A 5,890-nucleotide genomic window follows, 5' to 3' on the forward strand; every position below is an offset into this window, starting at 1 on the left:
TAGCGGAGTGCTGGTGCTGGTATTAGTACAATTCGTACGAGGAGACGTCGACCTGGGCTTCACGAGTGTGGTGATGGCCAACCTGAGCACCGACGCTGTGGTGGTGTCGGTGCTCAGGTTGGCCTCGGCCAGCAGGACGTTGGTTATGTACTGGCAGTGACCGCGGCATACCGCTAGTGTAAAGTTACGAGAAATATTGATGGGGTAAGGCTGGCATATATAGATATGTTACATTGCACTTGTACGGGAAATAATATATTTGGTTCGTTAGTCAAAAACAGTGGGGGCAAGGTTCTTGAAGATGGAGGCGTCGAAACCTGGCCTGGTGAAAACACCTTACGCCGCGAGCATTCCATCGGGCATCGTGGAAATGCTGTTTTGTAGCGCGGCGAATCCAACCCTCTACTTGGCGCATCTCATTGATCACCGTGGTGTAGTTGCGTATAGAGGTTTTAGCTGTATTCCGCCCTCCCCGATCCGCTTCAGTCAGTTCACCACGTTGTTCTGCCAGCCAGCACCTGCCTAAAACTCTTTCGCAAAAGATCACATGATGCTGAAGATCTCGTACGCGGCTACGGGTCATACGGTATGTAATCTGAAGTTAGTTAGTACAATAAACGGTGACATTGTTTGCCAATCACCGTGCATTCATTACCTTTGAGTTGGCTAGACAGGTTGCGACAAACGCTCCGACAACAGTAGTGACCTTGTTTTCATTTCCGAATGCGTCCTTTTCAGCAATATATCGAGCTAGTTCAGGGACGCCCAGCTTGGCCAGGCAGTAGTCCACGTGGTTGCACGAATTCAATCTACATCGATTGGTCTAAATCGGAATATTAGCGCTGCACACTCGTCTCGTGATCGCGTTTACGTACAGATCGGTGGTGGCACCCAGGGGGCTCGGAAAATGGCTCTCCGAATCGCACGCGGAATTCCTCAAGCGTAACCTCATCCATTGAAGCAAGTTTGACGGTCTGTAGCAGCCGCCACGAAAATATAAAAATGATGTGGTTTCTAAACTCGAAGGTGAACCACATCTACAACACACGTCTACCAAACCCGATACAGAGGTCCCCAGGGTCAAAACGTCGTTTTGATAGGAAATCAAGGATGTGCCAGACAATTCACCTATCCTAGGGAAATATACGATCCGATTTGACGGGATCTGAAAAGATTGGGGTGCGCCAGCATGCATCAACACAAAATCAAAAACACGGTACGGAGCAGCTTCACTACCGTACCGGTAATCGGTTTTATACCGTCGTGATCTACATTCAATCAATACTGACACCGTGCGCCGCCGCCCAAATTTCTAAACAATATTTACTGAACCGCAAAATCGCTCCAACATCTCGCTTACTACATACTCCCAATTACAAACAAACTTTCAACGCCACCATGGGCACCTACATGCAACTAAATTAGCCAGATCTATCCCGACGAAATAATTTGTGGAAACCACAGCACCAATGCTACACGACGCCATCAAGAACACCGACCCCACCACGGCGTCGGTGCTCAGGTTGGCCATCACCACACTCGTGAAGCCCAGGTCGACGTCTCCTCGTACGAAGTGTACTAATACCAGCACCAGCACTCCGCTACCACTACCAGTACACAACCAACGTCCTGCTGGCCGAGGCCAACCTTAATACCGACACCACCACGGCGTCGGTGCTCACGATGGCGAGGTCGACGCCCTTGAGTAGCAATTGGAACGACACGAGCATGCCGCTGCTAAGACCAGTACACAATCTATGTCCTGCTGCCGGAGGTCGTCCTGAGCACCAACACCGTCATGGAGTAGGTGTTTACGATGGCCATCCCCACGGTGACGATTTTCAGGATAGTAGAAATTGCAGCGACACTGCCACCGCCACGCCAGCTCCTACTTCGCGCTGGTGGAGGCTATCGCCATTTTGGCCATGGCCCAGCCCAATCGTTTGCAGCAGCATTACGGTGGTAATGACACTAATAGTAAACCACCTCGTCAATTGAGGCCTTGTCCGGGTTTACCGGTGATACTGCGGAGCTACCGGTGCTTTGCTGGCATGAAATTGCATCGCGAATTTGCTGATGAAGTTGAAGCAATGACCACATTGATATGCGCGGGGTGTCTGTGCATTCAAACCTACTAGTGGGACTCACCGTGCATTTCCACGTCCGAGGTGTGGAAACGCGTAGGTGTGCTGACAGTACGGATTCACACCTCCATCTGGACCTCACAACTTTTACCCAGTAGTTTTCTATCCGCTTCGATGCGATTGACGGAATGGGTTGGCCAATCACTAGCGACCCCGTTGGCGCTAAAGGTGCAAAATGGCGCCAACGGGCGGAACCCGCCTTGAAGCGATGCGATCCACGCCGCTCCGCACTCAAACCATTTCCCAATTTCCTACCAACAGCAATCACGACCACCACCAGAATGCTGACAACCAACGCGCCCTTCCAGTTCATCATGGTGCACGCGGAGGTGGAAGGGTGATGCTGCTGCCACGGACGCAGACCACTCTACGCCAGATGTGTTGCTGCCGCTGTCGCTATCGTCGTCGGTTACGGCGGTGTTAGTGGGCATTGCTGTGCTGCCGTCGCCTAGGCTGTCTTGATGCTGAACGCTGCTGCACGCCTACTGGTCGTCCCCAACTCTGCTGTCTTTGTCATCCGCCTGCCTGCCGACGGCCACAGGGTTGGGAGACCTGCTGGGCTGTACCAGTCGCCTATGGTGCTGTCACTGTCCAAGATGTTCATGGTGCTGCCACTGTCCAAGGTGTTCACGATGTTGGTGCGGCTAGATGGCCGGTCGTACAGTTAGCACTCGATGTTGCATTAGTGGAGGTACTGGACGCCAACCTGTCGCCAGTGTCGTCGTTGTCGTGGAGCATCGTGGTGTTGCCCCCCCCCCCCATCCAAGGTGTTCACGGTGCTGCTGCACCTGGCCGATGCGCAGTACACCCAGTGACTGAAGATCATTTCGGAGCCGCTGCCGGACGCCGACGTGTCGCCGGCGACGACGTTGCCGTGGAACATCGTGGCGTCACCCCCTGTCCAAGTTGTTCGTGGTGCTGCAGCACCTGGACGTTCAGCCGTACCCCTAGCAGTTGATGGTCATGTCGGAGCCGCTGCCGGACGCCGACGTGTCGCCGGTGACGACGTTGCCGTGGAACATCGTGGTGATGTGGTGTTGCCCCCCGTCCAAGGTGTTCACGGTGCTGCTGCACCTGGACGATGCGCCGTACCCCTAGCAGTTGATGGTCATTTCGGAGCCGCTGCCGGACTCCGTGGGCGGTCCCCACAAGCTCCCCAATTTCGAGCACTAGATGCAAATAAACATAAAATCCAACCTATTGAAAACAAATTCGTGTTGAGGGACGTTGAGAACACCGTCGACCGGAGCGTCCACAATTGCCAACAGCAGTGATATGTCATCCCCGTATTGGATTGCGCACTTGTATCACGACCGATGGGGCTGGCAGCAGCAGCTGACTTGGTCGGTCTCGTCGCCTTCCTACCGAGAATCCCGTTCATTTTCCACCGGACTGTGAAAGATGGAGGGCCGCCGGAGTACCTAACACGTCACTTATGTCTCGCTACAGGGCCGCCGCGCTGGACGCCGCCTACAATACGTAACAAATTATTCCATGTGTCGTATATATAATATTAGATAAAGGAGCAGACGTACCCGGTAGAACGCGTTAGATGTCGTTTGATACACAAGGGGAGATTTTGCGTTTGACTGGCATCGAGCCGGCCATACTTGAGATAAAAGTACAACTGATATAGAGTCTTACAGAGCCGTCGAGGATGCGGAACTGCATGGACTCCAAGTAGACGTCTACGGCTTTCACTGAGCTCCTCCCCATAGGTCTCCCAGTCACAGGGATCTTCATGACACGATTCGCAAAACATGTCTTACTTGCACGATGAACCGCGTACCGTGAACCACGCAACACTAAAAGCCAGTTCAAAGCAGCAGTACCGTGAACCTCACTACGGGATAGTGCCACCGACAGTGGCTATAAAATGGACACGGTTGTGTACATCACTGTACCAAGCCGGGGTTTCTGACCACCAACAGCTCGTATGACTGGTTAAAACTAAGAGCTGTCCTAAGCACCTACTGGCTAAAACCACGGACCGTTGCATGTCCATAAGGTGGGGGTCTGGTAGTGAAAGAGTTAAAATCACAAGTGGCATGTAGCCACTTGTACGTGTAACCCCGTTACCCCCCCCCCCCCCTCCCTTAAGGTTAGACGCGCGGGGTCTCCGCACGTCAATCTTCTGAATTGACCATTCGTCAATTCTCCGCGTTTGGAGAAGAAATCCGCGCTTATTCAACGATGAGCGCGCCTCAAGAGAAGAAGACTCCGAAGTCGGTGGAGAGGCATCTCTCCATCGATGACTACTTCGAACGCCAGAAGGCGAAGTATGGCGACGTCGTCGACTTCGACGACGACGATGAAGACATGGAGGACGAGGAGGACTCGTCCTCAAAGCGCAAGGACTCAGTGTCGAGCGAATCGCTCGACCCTCATGCTAAGAACATTCGCCCGCATGAAGGGGACGAATCGGACGCTTCGATTTCGAAGCGTTCGCGAACTGAGAGTGATACCCCACTCGCTTCCGCTGGGGCTCTCAGTACTCCGCGCGCTACAACTGCAGCGCGTGATTCCAAAGCTCAAGGCTCTCCGCACGCTGCGCCTGCAGCGCTCGATCCGTGGATGCCGTCCGCGTCCGAGATCGCGGACCGGTATGGGAACTCGGTACCTCCGAATGAGGTGCCGCTGTACGTATGCAGCGCCATCAAAGATGACGCTGTGGCTGCCGAGCTGCACTTTGATGCGGAAACGCATCAAAGGCGCGATTACTATATCGGACTCTTTCATGAGCTCCGATGGTTTCAAAGCAAGAAGACATCTTCTCGCAGCAAAGTGCCCGAGTGGCAGGCACTTTGTCAAAGTTGGAACGCCTTTGTTGAAATCTTCAACAAGAAACCGAGTGCTTACCGTGATCGGATTAAGCAAGCGTGTGATCGCTTCGAGACGTACTCGAAGCGTGGAAAGCTGGAGCAACTCCACGTTGCTGCGGAGGAGGCTAATGTGCCGTGCGCTGTGCCCGAGGGTTTTCAGTGCACGAAGTGCTTCCCAGGCGCGGTCCGCTTGAGCATGCGACCTGAACGGGTACACGTCGTTCCGTGTGCCCGAGAGTCTCAAAGAGCTCCGTGCTAAGTTCTTAGCACGTGAGGGTTCGGGCGCTGGCGATGATCGCAGCGCTCGTATTACTTCCGCTGCGCCAGCGCGTACTGCTCTTCGTACGCCCTCACCATTTCCGGAACGTCCTCCAGCAAGACGTTCCGCGGCTCCCATGTATCTCGATGGGGAGGAAATCCTCTCCAACGAATACGAAAACGAGCCCCTTGAGGGTTCGTTTTCGGGATACTATGGTCAACAATCTGCTCAACAATCCAGCGGGTTGAGCCGCGGGCGTCACGGATCGGCGGTGGCGGGGGTGGGAACACGCCCGGGTATGATCAGCCCGGGCTGATCAGTATGCGCCTCTCCACGACCGGGTGACCGCCGTGGAGCGTCTGCAGGGCGCTGAGTTAGCCGCCCTGAAACAGGAGCTGGCGAACCAGAAGGCCCAAGTCGCGGCGGTCTCGCAGACCGCCTCGAATATCCAGGTCGAGCTGGGGACCCAGATGAAGGGGTTGCTCCAGCGCGTCCGCGCGCAGGAGGAGAGGCTGCTCGTCGCCGAGACCAAGTCCTCCGCTTATGCCTCGGCTCCTGCCGAGGCTTCGGGTCAGCCGAGCTAGATGGCTCGTGCTGCAGGTATGGTTTCAGCCGTCCGACGTAAAAGGTCGGATGGAGGCGCATGCTAGACGGTATGTCTAGCG

This window comes from Phytophthora cinnamomi (genome assembly GCF_018691715.1).
Source record: "Phytophthora cinnamomi strain GKB4 chromosome Unknown Contig10, whole genome shotgun sequence".
NCBI lineage: Eukaryota > Oomycota > Peronosporomycetes > Peronosporales > Peronosporaceae > Phytophthora > Phytophthora cinnamomi.